The 19,108-nt window shown below is 43.3% G+C and overlaps 1 long non-coding RNA gene across 5 annotated transcripts in view; it reads left to right on the forward strand.

Moving 5' to 3' along the window:
• Positions 1 to 6,875: 6,875 nt before the first annotated feature.
• LOC113887256 overlaps positions 6,876 to 19,108 on the forward strand; it is a 171,761-nt gene continuing 159,528 nt past the window's right edge. For all 5 annotated transcript variants that reach the window (XR_003509682.1, XR_003509679.1, XR_003509680.1 and 2 more), the window contains exon 1: positions 6,876 to 7,192. This is a non-coding gene — a long non-coding RNA (uncharacterized LOC113887256). The remainder of the gene's footprint in view (positions 7,193 to 19,108) is intronic.

Below are 19,108 nucleotides of genomic sequence, written 5' to 3' on the forward strand. Positions count from 1 at the left end.
TGCCATTGCCTTCTATGCTGCTCTACATAACCACCTCAGTATTCACTAGGGCCAGTGAAAAAACCCAATGTTTGAGTCAGATGAAATGTTCTAGCTCACTGAATCCAGCCATGCATCTGATAAAATGAAATTGCATGAAGTCCCCTCATTTTGCAAGGGTAAGAATACTAGACAAGGAATGGCACTCCACTCCAGTGTTCTTGCCTGGCGAATCCCCATGGACAAAGGAGCCTGGCGGGCTGCAGTCCATGGAGTCACAAAGAGTCAGACACAACTGAGCGACTCACACACACACACACACACACACACACACACACACGGACTGTTTAAGTTAAACATGGATTTAAATGGATAGAAAAGTCTTTGTTATGTTGAGAAGCAATTTTACTCTGTAGTTTTCATCTTTAGTCTTAACTCCGATTAGAATGAATCCAATTTCTCCTCTGTATATTCCAGGTATATGAAAACAACAGCCTTGTCGCTTGCTGTCATTTTCTTTAGAAAACCTCCTTTATGTTTAAGGACTTAGGAGACCTTCCTGCTCTGAGTTTTCTCTAGCCCCACATCTGTATATTCTCATCCAGATCTTCAAATGCCAATTTGAACTCATACAATGTTGCCAGAATGCACTAAGGCAGATTTTCTCATGGCTTACTCTGTGCCTGGTTAGATCAGGGTTACAAACGCTTTACATTCAAAGACGGGAAGAAACATACTGTCAAAGGTCTCTGTCTTCTGGTTGGGCATGATCTCTGACACCCTATTTACTTTCCCACTCCTTCTGCCATTCTGGTCCAGGCTCTGCTTTCTCCAAGGCATCATCTCATCTGTCCCTTCTCTTTCACCCCTACAGAAAGGCAGTGCTCTAGGTATAGTGCTTTGAAGTTTGCAAACAGCTTTACAAACATCATCTCATTTAATTAGCATGGAAACTCTGCACAGAATGTTGCTGTTCAGTCGCTAAGCTGTATCTGACTCTTTGCAACCCCATGGCCTGCAGCACGCCAGGCTTCCCTGTCCTTCACCATCTCCCAGAGTTTGATCAAACTCATGTCCACAGAGTCAGTGATGCTATCTAACCATCTTATCCTCTGCTGCCCACTTCTCCTTTTACCTTCAGTCTTTCCCAGGATCAGGGTCTTCTCTAATGAATAGGCTCTTCACATCAGGTGGCCAAAGTATTGGAATTCAGCTTCAGCATCAGTCCTTTTAATGAATATTCAGGGTTGAGTTCCTTTAGGATTGACTGGTTCAATCTCCTTGCAGTCCAAGCGACTCTCAAGAGTCTTCTACAACACTACAATTCAAAAGCATCAGTTCTTCAGCACTCAGCCTTCTTTCTGGTCCAACTCTCACATTCGTGCATGACTACTGGAAAAACCGTAGCTTTGACTAGATGGACCTTTGTTGGCAAAGTGATGTCTCTGCTTTTTAATACACTGTCTATGCACAGAATGCACAGATGTGAATAGTATAAGGAAAACACAGAAGTTTCTGTTAACCCAATTATATGGATTATCACGCTAATACTTCATGCCTGGGATTCTGTAACCTGCTTTGCTGGCTGCCCAGATTTCAGGGTCTCCCTGTTATAAAGCACTCTACATACTGATGCTAAAATCATCTTTCTTTCCTACTGATCTGTACATGCCACCATCTGGAGTCCATGTATAGCCTCCAGCACTCTTGGGGTAATGTATTTTCCTGAGGCCTTCGAGAGTCTGCATCTGCTAAGACCTCTGACTGACTTTCCTCAACCTAGGATTGCAGTGTTTGGCTAATCAGAGTTTTGTTCATTCGTTTGTTAATCCATCCAGCATTCATTAATGTATGCATTTTGTGACATAGCATCTATGATGTGCTAAGCAGTGCAATGGACAGTAAAGGGGAATACAAAAATAAGTCATCTCTGCCCTCCAAGGTTTTATAACCTCATCTAGGTCTTATATGCACAAGTGGCTCTAGTGGTAAAGTACCTGCATGCCAGTGCAGGAGACGTAAGAGATATGGGTTCGATCCCTGGGTTGGGACGATCCCCTGGAGAAGGGGATGGTAACCCACTCCAGTATCCTTGCCTAGAGAATCACATGGACAGAGGAGCCTGGTGGGCTACAGTCCATGGGGTTGCAAAGAGCTGGATACAACTGAAGCCACTTAGCATGCACACAATTCAAATACAAGGCTAACTGTGATAAGAGAAGTGGTGAAAGTAGATTCATAGTTGTAGGTAAACTCTGAGGTTTACCTGAGGAAGAATTAATCCCAATGAGCAGAGCATACAAGACCTCCAGGAGGGGTACTGGTGAATCTGTGCAAGGAGAAGTAGATTTCCATTACAAGACTGGCTTGGCTTCCTTGCTGTCTCTTGGTCAAGTTAGGTTTCCTATTGCCTTCTCCTTGTGTCTTCTTGGGCATTTGACCACAAATAATTTTTTTTAACCAGTGTCCTAAATACTTAAGGTCCTGGTAAACGTGCACACTTGACCTAGAAAAAGGAAATTTCCAGCATGATAATTGTCAATGGTATATGAAAAGGCATGAACAGACAGATTTTGTTTAAAGATTATGAGTGTAAAGAATAGAAGACAAACTTACAAAGACGGGCACCCACCCTTATCACCCAGTCTCTGGTTGGAGCCACCAATGCAAATAGTGTAAGAAAAACATGTGTCATTCATGAGGGGAATATCTGCATGATGCATAGCAGGTGATAAACTACACAAATAATAGCACTGCATCACACAGGTTTGTCATGAACCCTCTGATGGCAGATCGTCCTGTTTGTGATCCTTGAAAACTAAAATAAAATGAGAAAGGCTTAACATTTTTAGGTTTGAAACATGTTTTATTATTTTGTGACTTTTATCTCAATTGCATATTCATTCCATAAGCAAACATAAGAATAGTATTAGTATCAAGCACAAACTTTTGTGTGGCATTCTCAGCTGAGGCAGGGTGGGCAGTACTGGGTTTTCAAGTGCAAGCTCTGCCTCTGATCTCCCACTTCAGCCGTAGTCCTTGGGAAGGTCCCATCCAATGCTTCTTGCTCATTATATATTAAAGTGTTAGCAGGTTTGAATAGAGAGGCAAAACTGTATTTAAATTTTCTATTTCGAATAGCCGGTAAAGAAATACACAACATCTCAAATGCAGGCAAAATTAAAACAAGGGATGTTGGGAAGGGATGGGCACCAAGAAAGACTCACCAAGGGTTGCTGCTGCTGCTGCTGCTAAGTCGCTTCAGTCGTGTCCGACTCTGTGCAACCCCATAGACGGCCTCCCACCAGGCTCCCCCGTCCCTGGGATTCTCCAGGCAAGAACACTGGAGTGGGTTTCCATTTCCTTCTCCAATGCATGGAAGTGAAAAGTTCTGACTCTTCACAACCCCATGGACTGCAGCCTACCAGGCTCCTCTGTCCATGGGATTTTCCAGGCAAGAGAACTGGAGTGGGGTGCCATTGCCTTCTCTGCACCAAGGGTTAGGAGACTCTGTAGAGTACAACAGACACAGTGTACATATATGGGGAAATAAGTAGGTACACAGGGAGGGGGAAAATACAAGGGAAAGCCCAGCTGATAGATGCTTTCCTTGGCATTCTGGATAATCACATGGACCACAAAAATTAAAAGAGGAAAACTAAGGTGAGTCATTGCTTCAAATTCCATCCAACAAGGACTGGAAAGTTGCATGCTGTGTGTGCTCCAGGGCCCAGTGTAGCAAGGGGTGGGCTGTCTCTGCTCCTCTCTGTCCTCTGAGCACTCCAGCCCAGTTCCATCCATTACAATCAGATATTTGGACCCCAGCATCACCATCGCTCCTGTCCTTTCTCTTGGGCTTCAGCGCATCCTTTGTTCTTGCTGGTCAGATTTTCACTGGGTGGGGTGTGTGTGGGGGCTTCTAGTTTAGTGAGTTTAACTGCTATGTAAACAAAACTCTCAAATCAGCTCCCCCTACCACCTAACTTTTCTAAATCCAGAGCCAGTTTTTTAAACAATTTTTTTGCATAGGTAGTATGTTTTCATGTTAAAAAAAAAACAGAAAAAAATTTATACTTGAAAAAAATCTCCCTTCTTTCCTTTCCTCATGTAGCCAATTTCAACCACTTGCAAGAAACGTTATGTTTCTTCACACACATGCAAATAGAAATATAAATTTCCTTTTTTTCTTTTTAATTCATAAAGGAGTATAATTTTCAGTTTTCTGAACCATGTATTCTGGTCATTTAGTAGTATGTAATGTGCACGCATGCTAAGTCACTTGTGATGTCCAGCTCTTTGCAATCCTATTGACTGTAGCCTGTCAAGCTCCTCTGTCCACAGGATTCTCCAGGTAACAATACTGGAATGAGTTTTCATGCCCTCCTCCAGGTGATCTTCCTGACCCAGGGATCGAACCTGCATCTGATTGCAGCAAATATCTCTAAACTGGGTGGCTTAAAACAATTTGTTGCTAACTCTCACAGTTTGGTGAGTTGACTGGGCTCAGCTGTGTAGTTCTTGCTTTGGCTTCTCACTGTGGTTACGGTCAGACGTGGGCTAGTACAGGGGTCATGGGAAGGCTTGACTGGATTGGAAGTTCCAAACAGCTTCCAAATGGTTGGCAGTTATGCTGGTTGTTGGATGAGCGCTCAGTTGCCAGAGCTCCTCTGTATAGACTGGGCTTCTCACAAGAAGCTGGTCTCTGAGTGGGAGCATCCTGAGAGAGCAGAAAGTGAAAGTTACCCAGTCAATTAAGGGCAACTTATAAAACTGGCACTGTTAGGTCTGCTGGATTCTGTTGGCCAAAGAGGTCTCAGGGCTAGCCCAGATTCAAGAAGATGGAGAAAGAAACCCTGTTCTCTTCATGGGAGAGTAGCAAGATTGTATTTCAGAAGATCTTGAGGTTAGGAGATACTGTGTTGGTCATCTTGGTAAAATACAATCTGTATCACCATCTGAAGTACATTTCTATTCTGCCTAACACGTGTACAAGGCCTGAGGAGCTTTCTTTTATAATATCTAACATCTGACCTCTCCTGGTTTCCACTGACCCCACTCATTCTAACCCACATACTTTTGTAGTTAGGTAAATGTTAGAGTTACCTTCCTGGTAATCCTGGAGAGTTACCTTTCTGGTAATCCCACTTCCCTTTACTGCAAATAGCCAATGAAACTTTCTTAACATTGGTGTTTACATAAACTTTAGCTTTAATGATGTCATTCTCCTAAGTAAAAATCAGATCTGATATCCACAGTGGTTTTGTTTGACCTTTGCAAAGTTAGCATATATAGGATTTGCTTTTTTTTTTAAACTTTCAACATTGCAAAATCAGGAGATTCAGATTAAACTCCTTTTGAAAAACTAGGTCCTCATATGTAGAAACATTGAATTCTTTGACTAATATGTTCTAGATACTAAACAAAAGGGAAAAGACTTTCAGGCTCTTGTGGAATTTAATGGACAAAGGGAAAATGGATAAATAACATAGATTAATGGATGGCAACATTGGAGGGCTAGAAAGCAGACAGGACAGGGGTCAGATGGGAAGGGCTACAATTTCAAATTACATGGTCATGGAAGACCTCACTGAAATGGAGACATTTCAGTTAAAAACTTAAGGCGTAGAGAAAGGGTAACATGAAATTCTAGAACTTTGCTTTCCAGTAGAGTATCCCACAACCATATGTGGCTATCTTAATTTGTATTAATTAAAATTGAATAAAATTTAAAATTCGCTTTTTCAGGCACAGTAGCCACATTTCCAGTGCTCAAAAGTCACCCATGACTAGTTGCTACAAACCAGATATAGAACATTGCCACCATTACAGAGGGTTGTACTGGACAGCATTTCAGAGGTGGGGTATTCCATGCAGAGGGGAAAGCAAGTGCAAAGGTCCTGGGGTGGGTGGGACATTGCTTGATATGAGCTAGACAGTGGCACTGCTCTTCGGCTCACACATTCCTGCTATGCTCTAACGTGAGTAAGCTTATTTAGTTCTTGCAAGTCTTAGGCAAAGTTAGGGGTCCTGTGTTCTACTGATAAGGAGTAAAAACAGTGGCTGCCCCTTCCTGAAGACAGACTGATCTGGGAGGTGAAGGTTAAGGCCCTGTTGGAAGAGTCTCGCTGCCAGGGCTCCACTATTCCTGCCTCCTGGAATGGTGTGAACAATGATTCACACCACAGTAGGCCTTTACACTTTACCAAGCACAATTATCACATGCATTAGGCTTTCAAGGAAGGTCAGATTCCAACTTGTTCACAGAGAATCACCTCCAGGTCACCAGATTTGCATCTGTTTTGCCTAGCACCTATCATAATGAACAAAAATTTTAGACTTTAATGATGAATGTGCCAAAGAGAGGACAGTGAGGCGGCAGTTCTAGTTCAGTGATGTTTGATTTGTAGCAGAATACAGTGCCTATTTTGAAGTTCTTTGGTGAAAACCATTTCTGGGAAGAGTGGTAACGATTTGGGGCCAGGTTATGAAGGAAAGAAAAAAAAAAAAAAAAAAACCACCTTGTGTACCCTGGCAGTGTGGTGGTGTTCCGCACTTCCTAGCTTACCTTGGTCTAAGTTCAGGTCGAGGCCCACATACAGGAAAAGGGGTGAAGCGGGGCTTTTCAGCCTAAAGGGAGTAGGGGAATGGGCCACGCCGTCGAGTGGGTTTGGTGGTGGATTCTGGGAATCCCGCGTCGGTGGAAGAGAAGGTGCTCAAGGCTCAGGGAGTGGCTGCAGCGGTCAGGTCCGGACTTTGAGGTGTGCCGCGAAGAGGGCGGGGCGGGGCCGGGCTCACGTGGGCTGGGCGGGGGAAGTGCGCGGGACTGAGCTTGGCGGGGGCGGTGCGAGCCAATGGGCAGCGGCTAGCAGCGCGCCCAGCGCCCGAGCCGCCATCGCGCCCTTTTGCTGCCTGGCGAAGGCACGGACGGCGCGCGGGGGCGAGCGCGGGAAAGAGCCGCCGGCGCCACAGCCGCCGTCAGGGCATGAGGACGGCCGTGGGCTCCGTCAAAATGCAGCCACCGTGAGAGAGCCGGGTCCCGGCAGCGGTGGCGGCCGTGGCGGCGGCGGACGGCGCCCTATGCCGCAGCCCCAGCGGGCGCGAGTCTGACGGCGAGCAGCTGCCGGTGCCTCCGCGGCCGCGGCTGCGGGACCTGCCAGCGCTGCTGCGGAGCGGGCTCACCTTGCGGAGGAAGCACAGCACCGCTGCGGGCCGGGTGAGTGGCCGGGTCCTGCGCGGCCAGATTGGGCGTGAGAGGCTCGTGCGTGGAGTCCGCGCCCACCCTCCGGGGCGGCCGAGGTGGGGCATCTGGAAGTAGGGGAAGTGCCGGGAGTGGACCCCTTGTGCCGGCTTAGGCAGAAGAGGGGCCGGGGAAGATGGGGTCGTGGGGTGCCCACTGCGGAGTGGCGGTTTCCCTCGCCCATAGGTGCACCTGACTTCGTCCAAGCGTGCCTGGATTCTAGCTGCGGGACTGTGAACATCGCCCGAAGAAGGGCCGTTTGCCTGTCCCCAGAGGGGGAGCTGCAGATGTCTAGTGCCAAATGGCGGGCCCTGTCCGACAGCGATCCCAAGGCCCCACGCGCGGGACCTCAGTTTGCAGGAGGCAGGAGAAGTGTGCACTGCTGTCGGACGCCTAGTTGCAACTTTGGGCACCGACAGTGGCTTAGAACCCAAGGAGGGACGCTCCTCCACCAGGAGCCTACCAAACACACCAGCAGGAAGTGAATATTTAAGATTCTGGGGGCGTCGCCGAGAACTAAGCTTTGGCACCTACACTGGCTCTTGCCCCGCCAGGGCCGAGGGACAGACGCCAGAGTTGGAAGTTCTGGGGCGAGCTCTAGTTCCTGGGCTCCCCAGTCGGTAGCACTTAGTTCTCGGCGACCCCTCCCCCTCCCCCCGCCGACCCCTCCCCCACCCCCCCCCCCCGCCCCAGAATCTTAAATATTGACTTCTGCTGGTGTGTTCGGAAGGATTTCTGATGGAGGAGTATCCCTCCTTTGGTTCTAAGTACATCTAATGGCCTGAGAAGGTCAGACATGTTTTGTGGTGAAGAAAAGCGGGACAGCCTGGGATCATAAGTCACTCAGCAGCCCCTGCTGACTTGTCAGGTGTTCCTGCTCACCAGGGCCTTGGGCACCTTTGAGAGGTTTCACTTAGCTTTTAAAAATCTGGCATCATTAAGGAGACTTTACCATGAAAGTACCACAAGGTAGATATTTTGGTCTGTAATTTAAAAAATAAGTCTTAGTTGTCTGCCTTAAATTATCTTGCTGGGGGACTTTCAACTCTTGAAAGATAGGTTTGTGAAACTTGAGAGTTAGGGAGAAACACTGGGTTTGGTATGGCTTCCTTTGGGCAGGAAAGGGTCTGAACTGACGTTGAGTCTTTGGCCTTTCTGAGCTGGAGAATTCTTTCCACGTAGAGATAACTGTCCATGACCTACCTCAGAAGGATGTTTCGTGGATTAGCTGAGCAGTAATAGGACATCTTTAGGTCAAATGACCAGGGGAGTTTAGGAATTACCCAAAAATGACCTTAATGTGTGGAGTACAAGGTTGCGTGCAAAGAAAGGGAGGAAATGTGTCCCCAAAATGTGATAGCTCAGTAAACACAAAAATCTGACTTAGTGACTTTCCAGGAGTTTATGGGGAAAGTAGGTCAAATTGTATTCCTGTTACCCATGACAGTTGGTTTTTCACGGCACAGGATACTGACACCATGAGGGCAGCCAGGCAGTCTGTGAGGAGGATTACCCAGGGTTTCTGTGTAAATTGATCTGGAGTGTTCATCTGCATAGAGGCTTGTGTTTCCCCGTGCCTGGGATGATGTTGTAGTGTACCTTGCCAAAATACATATTTACTCTAATTATTTATTCTGAATATGGTTACTTAAAATAAGGTGTACTTGATTAGCCCTTCTTTGGTTCTAATACTGCCTTAGCTCTCCTTGGGACATTCCAAACACATTTCATAAGTACATGGCCAGTTTTTGGTTTTGTTTTTGTTTTTAATTGGGGAAGATTGTAAAATTTTCCAACATTGGAAAACCATAAGTTTCAACTGTTTTCTCTCCTTTGGCACTGGAACCACCTTTGTGATTGTGGAACCTTCCCATCAAAGGAGTTGGAAAGGGTTTGGAAGAAGGAGAAAAATAGGTGAAATATGTGTTAGTTTTTCGGGCTACCATAACAAAATACCATAGACCTGGTGGTTTACATAACAGAAACGCATTTTCTCACAGTTTTGGAGGCTGAGAAGTGCAAGATCAAGGTATCAGCATATTTAGTTTCTGGTGAGAACTCTCTTCCTGGCCGGTAGACAGCCACCTTCCTTCTGTGTTGTGATGTGACCATTCCTTAGTGCCTGTGGAGGAAAAGAGATCTCCCTCTCTCTCTGTTTTATTTTTTTAAACTGAAATATAGTTGACATACAACATGATGTTAGTTTCAATTGTACAACATACTGATTGATTGGTATTTGCATACATTGGAAAATGATGACTTGTAAGTCTAGTTACCATCTGTTCCCATATGATGTTATTACAGTATTATTGACCATATTCCTTATGCTGTATATGACATCCTCATTGCTTATTTATTCTATAAGTGGAGGCTTATACCTCTTAATCTTGTTCACCTGTTTTGTGCCACCCCCATCCCTTGTTTATTCTCTGTATCTTTGTCTACTTTCATTTTGTCTTGGTTTTTAGATTCCACATGTAAGTTAGATCATTCAGTATGTCTTTCTCTAACTTATTTCACTTAGCATAATACCCTCTAGACCCATCCATGTTGTCACCAATGGCAAGAATTCATTTTTTGAATGGCTGAGTAATCTTTCATTATATGTGTATGCCCCATCTTCTTGATCCATTCATCAGTCAGTGGACACTTCACTTTCTTCCATATCTTGGCTACTGTAAATAGCATGGCAGTGAACATAGGGGTGTATATATCTTTTCCAAATAGGGCTTTTGTTTGCTTTGGATAAATACCCACCTGTGAAATTCCTGGATCATATGGTGGTTCTATTTTTAATTTTTTGAGGGATCTCCATACTGTTTTCCATAGTGGCTGTGCCAGTTATAACCTTAACTAATGGTATGGGAGGATTCCCTTTTCTCTGTATCCTCACCAGAACTTGTTGTTTGTTGTCTTTTTGATGATAGTCATTCTGCTAAGTGTGAGGTGATGTCTCATTGTGGTTTTGAATTGCATTTCCCTGATGATTAGTGAAGTTGAGTATCCCTGCATATGCCTGTTGGCCATCTGCACAGGCCATCTGCATGTCTTCTTTGGAAAAATGTCCCTTCAGGTCCTCTGCCCAATTTTTTTAAATGGGGTTATTTTGTTTTCGATGTTGAGTTGAATGAGTTATTTGCATATATTAGATTGATTCCTTGTTGAGTATATCATGTGCAAGTCATTTACTCACTCCCATTCAGTAAGCTGCCTTTTCATTTTGTTGATGGATTCTTTCACTGTGAAAAAGCCTTTTAGGTTGATGTAGTCCCTTTTGTTTATTTTTTCTTTTGTTTCCCTTACCTGAGGAGACAGATCCAAAAAAGTATTGCTAAGACTGATAGCAGAGTGTACTGCCTGTGTTTTCTTCTAGAAGTTTTATGGTTTCATATCTTAGGTTTGTAAGTCCTTAATCCATTTTTTATTAGCCCTGGGTGTTCTTTGGAAGGAATGATGCTAAAGCTGAAACTTCAGTAGTTTGGCCACCTCATGCGAAGAGTTGACTCATTGGAAAAGACTCTGATGCTGGGAGGGATTGGGGACAGGAGGAGAAGGGGATGACAGAGGATGAGATGGCTGGATGGCATCACCGACTCGATGGATGTGAGTTTGAGTGAACTCTGGGAATTGGTGATGGACAGGGAGGCCTGGCTTGCTGTGATTCATGGGGTCGCAAAAAGTCGGATACGACTGAGCAACTGAACTGAATCCATTTTGAGTTTGTTTTGTATATGATGTGATAAAGTGGTCCAGTTTGATTCTTTTATCTGTAGCTTTCTAGTTTTCCCAACAGTATTTATTGAAGATACTGTCTTTCTCCTACTGTCTTTCTCCTGCTGTGTATTCCTCCTTTGTCATAGATTAATGCACCAAATAAGCATGGGTTTATTTCTGAGTTCTCTATTCTGTTTTTGTGCCAGTACCATACTGTTTTGATATAGGTACTGGCATCTGTGTGTCTGTGTTAGTACCACTACCATACTGTTTTGATGACTGTAACTTTGTGATATAAATTGTTTGAAATCCGGGTGTGTGATACCTGGAGCTTTGTTCTCTCTCTTAAAACTTCTTTGACTATTTGGAGTCTTTTGTGTTTTCATATAAATTTTAGAATTTTTTTGTTCTGACTCTTTGATCTCTCTCCTTTTTCTTATAAGGCCACTAATTCCATCATGGAGACACCACCCTCATGACCTAGTCTCACCCTTACTACCTCCCACAGGCCCTCCAAATACCATCATCTTGGGGCTTATGGCTTCAACATCTTATTTTGGGGGGAATGCAAATATTCAGTCCATAATAGAAGTGTTTGAAGGAAAGAGAAAAACACAAGTAGTATGTATCAAACCAGTGGGTGACTTGTAAACACCTGGGGTCTTGTGGTTAGCTCCTTGGTTAGGGCAGTGATACCAATGCAGGTAAATCATGGTGTAGCTCTTTCTGTGGACCTTCAGTATTGTATGTCATGAGCTGTACTTCCAAATTACAGGTGAGTGATTATAGGGACAAGTTAGCACAGATTCATTACCACTGGCAAGAAAGTAGCTTTGTGCATTACACAAGTTGGTAGGAAACTTTGCAACTTCTGTATTGACGAAGATCTGATTTAGGAAATCTGGTTGGCCCTTGCCCATGCTCCCTTGGGCTCTCACAGATCTTAACCATCTGCCATCAACTGTCATCAGATGAGCTCTTTGTGGGTTGTGCTGCCCAACCCAGGTGCCTTGAAGGCTGTCTCTTACTGGGAAAAGGTAAGCTGACATTGGGTTTTTACCATAGAACTCCTGGGTCCTTGGTTCAGTCACTTATTGTCATTTTGAATTCAGAATGCAAGCTGATTAAAACTCTTTGCACCTCTTTAGGCTAAGTGGAATGACTAGATTTTTCTTTAGGGGAGGACCTTAACTACCTCCTAAAAAATCACTGGTAAGATAAAGCACAGATTGAATTTACATCAAAACTATTTAATTTTTTTTTAACTTTGTTTTGTGGACATTATGAGAGAATAAGATAATTACTTCCTGCTTTTGGCAGCTATTAACATTTTTCAAATTTTGTTTGACTTATTTCTTTTTTCCCCACTTTTCTTTTGTGGGGGACTAGTGTGTTTTAAAGGAGAAGGCAATGGCACCCTACTCCAGTACTGTTGCCTGGAAAATCCCATGGGCAGAGGAGCCTGATAGGCTGCAGTCCATGGGGTCGAGAAGAGTAGGACACGACTGAGCAACTTCACTTTCACTTTTCACTTTCATGCACTGGAAAAGGAAATGGCAACCCACTCCAGTATTCTTGCCTGGAGAATCCCAGGGACAGGGGAGCCTGGTGGGCTGCCGTCTCTGGGGTCGCACAGAGTCGGACATGACTGAAGCGACTTAGCAGCAGCAGCAGCAGTAGCAGTGTGTTTGAAAACAAAATCCTAAATATTATGTCATCTCATTCATTAGTGTTTCAGTTTACATCTCTGATAAGGACTTTGTTCCTTAAAAAACGTTGTGCCTTTCTTGCCTAAAAATTTTAGTGACAATTCCTTAACATTCCCATATTTAATTTTTCTCAGAGATGTCTTTTCATTTATGATTAGTTGCAACCAGGAATTAAGGTCCACACATTGTGTTTGGTTGTTAGGTTTGTAAATCTATTTTATTTTATAACAACCCCCTTCCCCTGCTTGTTTTCTTCATGCCTTTCATGTGATGGAGATAGCAGGTCATTTGTCAGGTAGAATGTCCACTTCTGGGGTCACTTCTTACTTGTAATGTTATCTGATTTGTTCATTTATGTTCCATGTTTCCTGTAATCTGGCAGTGAGATGTAGCAGCTTGATTAGATTCAGACTTAAGAGTGAGCATTCTTGGTAGGTATTACTGTGTATAATCTGTTGCATCACATCATTAGAGATGTGATGCCTGAATGTGTCCCTCTTTGAGATACCAAGAGTGATTAGTGGGTTCCAATGGGGTCAACTTACCTATCTACCTTTCACCTGATAATTGTAGCATCCTTGTGAGTTATAACCTAGATCTATTTCATTAGGGGTCACAAAATGATGATCTAAATCTATCATTCCTCTTGCATTTACCAGTTGGTATTCTATCTATAAAGAATTTACTCTCAAAAAAGAAGAAATAAATTTGCCCTCATGAAATACTTGGGTCTTCTGGAAAAAAAAAAAAAAGAATGTATAGGAAGGAGAGGGGAAAGGCTTGATTTTTTTCCCTTTTATCATTTTTCTGATTTATAATTTAATGCCTTAACAACCAGTGAGTTTTTTTTCCTTTTTCAAGTATCAGCAAGATCTTGTAGATCTGAATGTATTTGTTTCAATCCATTGAAGGCAGTATTCTTTTCCATGCTCAGTTTATATTTATCTCCTGCATACTTCTTACAAGGCCCTAGTAATCTGTGATACCTTTCTTGCTTTCCAGCATAAGTTGTTCCAAGCGTATCTTATTCTATTTCCTGGTCCAGACTCCAAATCAGCCATTTTCCCAAGGAGTACTGATTTTTCTGAAAATCAGTCATGTCCCCCAACTTTTGCCTCTCTTAGTGGTTGAATTTTTTTAACCTTCTTTTTAAGCCTTTCATCTTAAGTTTTTGTTTCATTTAAAATTCTTCTCATCAGGCTGTTTCTAAGACTGTCATTTTCTCCCTCTAATGAAATAACTGGTAGCTACATTCCCTCTTTCTATATAGACTGTCAGAGTGCTGGAGATGCCTTATTTTGGGCTTTGGCTGCTGGGATATTTTCTGCAGTGTTCCACCACTTTCTTCATCTCCTTGAAATCTGTTTCATTTACTGCAGTCAGAATGATTGGTTGTGCCAGTTTGACTGTTCACCCAAGTCGTCCTGTGATCCTCAGCCTTTGGATCAGTCTTCTCTGCCTTGACCTCTTCCCTTCAGCCACCTTTCACTCAAGCAGGGTCTCAGTGGCTCTTCAGATTTGAGAAACTGGAAGTTCTTTCTTTTTCATTTACAGCCTGTACCCTGATGCATGCATGTGTGATCAGTCATGCCCCGCCTCTTTGCGACCCCATAGACTAGCCAGCCAGGCTCATCTGTCCATGGGATTTCCCAGGCAGGAATACCAGAGTGGGTTTTTGCCATTTCCTTCTCCAGGGGATTGTCCCAACCCAGGGATCGAATACCACCCTGATGACTCCGTCTCATGAAAGAACAAGGCTGCCAATTTCCTGCGTCTGACCTGAAATGCTTCAGGCCTGGCTTAACACCCTTCTCTGCTGGAAATAAGACTTTGTTGATTGAGAAACACATTCTACTCCAAGTTATACCAGTATGGCCAGCTTATAGTCATTTTATACACATATCTCATAGGCAAAGCATGATTTTGTTCCTTGTATTTAAATTAAAATCAGTGATAACACTTCATACCACTTAATTATGTCCTTGCAGATTCTGGTATACACTTTCAGCCTCACTACAAGCATCTGTGTTAGATGCTATTATTTGCATTCTACATATGAGGAAGGGGCTTCCCAGATGGTGGTGCAATGTGATGAATCCACATGTAATGCAGGAGAAATGGGTTCAATCCCTGGGTCGGGAAGATTTCCCTGGAGGAGGACATGTCAACCCACTCCTGTATTCTTGCCTGGAAGATCCCATGGACGGAGGAGCCTGGCAGGCAACAGTCCATAGGACACAACTGAGCACATATGTGTGCATGTGCCTGCGTGTGCATGGGCACATGAAGAGAGTCGGACACAACTGAGCACACGTGTGTGTGCCTGCATGTGCGTGCACACACACGTACACACACACAGATGAGGAAACTGAACCTAGAGGTAACTTGCCCAGGATCACTGGGTGGGTGGGAAGAAGGAGTTTTGAATCCCGCCAGTCTGGTTCTATAGTCCATGTTCTGAATTGACTCTCAAATGCACTGAGGACCAAGGGTCTATTTTTTTTTTTTTTTGCCTAAATGTTCATTGTTGTTATTTTCAGTCGTTCAGTTGTGTCCAACTCTTTGTGACCGCATGGACTGCACCATGCCAGGCTTCCCTGTCTTTTACTATCTCCCTGAGTTTGTTCAAACTCATGTCCATTGAGTTGGTGATGCCATCCAACCATCTCGTCCTCTCTTGTCCCATTCTCCTGACTTCAATCTTTCCCAGAATCAGGGTCTTTTCCAATGAATGCCCATAACCTTTATAGTACCTGTTGGTATTTCCTTACCACTCTTGAGAATGATCAGTACATGCTTTTGATAATGCCACACATTAACTTTTCTTTCATTGGGGCACACGGGCTTGTGATCCTCCTTCTGGGATTGAGGTGGAGAGGTCAGGGTCTAGGTGGGAGGGGAAATGCTGTGGTTATAGATGTGTATGGTAACTAATAGTGACTAAGATTAAAGATTGTATTTACTGTGTCCTAAGCAAAAAACACCCAGGCCCATCTTCATCAATCCAAAAAGTTTGTGAATTTATCCTCCTTACACTTATCTGCTTATGGTAGCCTGTCAGAAGATAAAGGTCATTAAGGCAGGCATGCATCTTCCAGGAAAGGTGAGTCAGATCAGATACAACAGCACATGTTGGTCTTATTTAAGAAACACTGACTTCCGGCCAGCTTGAAGTTTGAGTTGTAGGGCTACTACTCTCTATCATCACATATTATTCTCTGAGCTCTTTTTTTTTTAAATTTTATTTTATTTTTAAACTTTACAATATTGTATTAGTTTTGCCAAATATCGAAATGAATCCGCCACAGGTATACCTGTGTTCCCCATCCTGAACCCTCCTCCCTCCCCATACCCTCCCTCTGGGTCGTCCCAGTGCACCAGCCCCAAGCATCCAGTATCGTGCATCGAACCTGGACTGGTGACTCGTTTCATACATGATATTATACATGTTTCAATGCCATTCTCCCAAATCTCCCCACCCTCTCCCTCTCCCACAGAGTCCATATGACTGATCTATACATCAGTGTCTCTTCTGCTGTCTCGTACACAGGGTTATTGTTACCATCTTTCTAAATTCCATATATATGCGTTAGTATACTGTATTGGTGTTTTTCTTTCTGGCTTACTTCACTCTGTATAATAGGTTCCAGTTTCATCCATCTCATTAGAACTGATTCAAATGTATTCTTTTTAATGGCTGAGTAATGCTCCATTGTGTATATGTACCACAGCTTTCTTATCCATTCATCTGCTGATGGGCATCTAGGTTGCTTCCATGTCCTGGCTATTATAAACAGTGCTGCGATGAACACTGGGGTACACGTGTCTCTTTCCCTTCTGGTTTCCTCAGTGTGTATGCCCAGCAGTGGGATTGCTGGGTCATAAGGCAGTTCTATTTCCAGTTTTTTAAGGAATCTCCACACTGTTCTCCATAGTGGCTGTACTAGTTTGCATTCCCACCAACAGTGTAAGAGAGTTCCCTTTTCTCCACACCCTCTCCAGCATTTATTGCTTGTAGACTTTTGGATTGCAGCCATTCTGACTGGCGTGAAATGGTACCTCATAGTGGTTTTGATTTGCATTTCTCTGATAATGAGTGATGTTGAGCATCTTTTCATGTGTTTGTGAGCCATCTGTATGTCTTCTTTGGAGAAATGTCTATTTAGTTCTTTGGCCCATTTTTTGATTGGGTCATTTATTTTTCTGGAGTTGAGCTGTAGGAGTTGCTTGTATATTTTTGAGATTAGTTGTTTGTCAGTTGCTTCATTTGCTATTACTTTCTCCCATTCTGAAGGCTGCCTTTTCACCTTGCTAAGAGTTTCCTTTGTTGTGCAGAAGCTTTTAAGTTTAATTAGGTCCCATTTGTTTATTTTTGCTTTTATTTCCAATATTCTGGGAGGTGGGTCATAGAGGATCCTGCTGTGATGTATGTCGGAGAGTGTGTTGCCTATGTTCTCCTCTAGGAGTTTTATAGTTTCTGGTCTTACGTTTAGATCTTTAATCCATTTTGAGTTTATTTTTGTGTATGGTGTGAGCTCTTGAAGCCTCACTTTCTTCTGCTGTTGTGAGATACACTGTGGGTCAGGTTTTTCCAAGGAAAGAGACAATGTCTGGGAAGCTTTGGGCACCATAAAGCTTAAATGTTTCCTTCCTCAGCTGGATGCTTATTCTAAGCAAATAGACTTTCATAGACATATTTATGGAAATCTAGGCATAAAAAAAATTGCTCATGTATGCAGTTTCAGTTTCCAAGTTTGTAAAAGTAGTGGTGTCTTAACATAGGGTGAATATTTTAGGTAGTGTCTAAATACTGGTACCGTAACGAAACAGTCTGAGTTTCACACTTTTACTGTCTTAAATGGACTTGGCAGTAATTAGTAACTTGTGCAGCTAAAAATAGATGGAAAGGTGGGAAAAAAGTCACTGGGGATGATTCTGAGTGCTTGTGACTTTTTTTTTTTTTTTTTTTTGCCTCAATGTTGCATAACAACCCTGGTTAGAAATACTGATCATTCTAGTAACACTATGTTATCGAGGAGTAGTTTGTGAGAGGTTATAAGATTTTACAGGAAGGCAAGGTAGTTAAAATCAATAGCTTTTTTTCCCCCATGGTTAATTATTGTTATGATAAATCATTTATAAGTGGGTATGGAAAAGGGAACGGAGAAGGAAATGGCAACCCACTCCTGTATTCTTGCCTGGGAAATCCCATGGACAGAGGGGCCTGACGGGCTGTTGTCCATGGGGTCGCACAGAGTTGGTCACAACTGAAGTGACTTAGCATGCATGCATGCATGGAAAAGGGAAAGTTCAGAGACAACATTGTGGATTCTGGCATGTCTTTATCAGATTGAAACTTCAGTAGTCCTCTAAAAGGAGAAAGTATTTTCAATTGTAAGAAAATTAACATCTAGAGAGGTTTAATAGCCTTCCATGATCACCCAGCTAAGAAATAGTACAGGCAGAGTGGGGCCCAGGACTATCTGATTCTAATATCTGTGGCCTTTCCACAAAACTGTATTGTCTAAGTGTGTGTGTGTGTGTGCCTGTGTGTGCGCACGCACACTCAATCGCCAGGTCATGTCTGATTCTTTGTGACCCCATGGACTCTAACATTGCCAGGCTTCTCTGTCCATGGGGTTTTCCAGGCAAGGAGAATGGAGTGGGTTGCCATTTCCTCCTCCAGGGGATCTTTCCAACCCATGGATAAAGCCCATGTCTGCTACATTGGCAGGCGGATTCTTTACCACTGAGCCACTGTACGCTGTTGTCTAAGACATAGACGTAATTATAACATGTCGAGCACTGAAACAGTGGGTGCCCCAAGGAACTCCAGTGCTACAATCCCTTAGTGTGTGGTATTTATGTAAGACAAGGGGTACCTTCTTACCTTCTGGGACTCAATTAACTTTTTGTGTTTTATCAGCTTTTTTCATGAGGCTTTGGCTTCTCCCTTGTAAAGTGCTTTCCTTTGCTTTTTGTACCACTTGCATTATCTGTAGGAAAAACATAATTCAGGATTTCTAATAAAGGCAAAACAAACTTTTCTAAAGTTAGAGTCCAGAAAACCAGGGCTTCTGCAATCGAGCTGGTTGTCTTCCTGTATTTCTTCCTAACTGGTCTAGCAACTCACTCCAATCCTATTTTGCTGGTGGTTATGTTGTTTAGTCGAATTTGACCTTGTCAAATAATTTACCTGCGGCTGTTATGAGGTGTACATGCAAATACTTGTGATTGCCTAACACTTTTGCCTTTGGTGCCAACTGTAAATTTGTTTTACTCTCTCCTGCTACTATTCAGGGACGTGAACAGCTTATCACTTCTCCTCGGTCTAACCCTCTAAATATTGACTGTAAAGAACAAACACTACAGATGGTACACTCCATCATATTGTGTTGTGAATTTATATGTAGGTATGAACTCTTTTGTAGGGAAAATAAATTGTGTGATGTTGCTTTTAGAGAGCAGG

The sequence above is a fragment of the Bos indicus x Bos taurus genome, chromosome X, assembly GCF_003369695.1.
Source record: "Bos indicus x Bos taurus breed Angus x Brahman F1 hybrid chromosome X, Bos_hybrid_MaternalHap_v2.0, whole genome shotgun sequence".
Classification (NCBI taxonomy): Eukaryota; Metazoa; Chordata; class Mammalia; order Artiodactyla; family Bovidae; genus Bos; species Bos indicus x Bos taurus.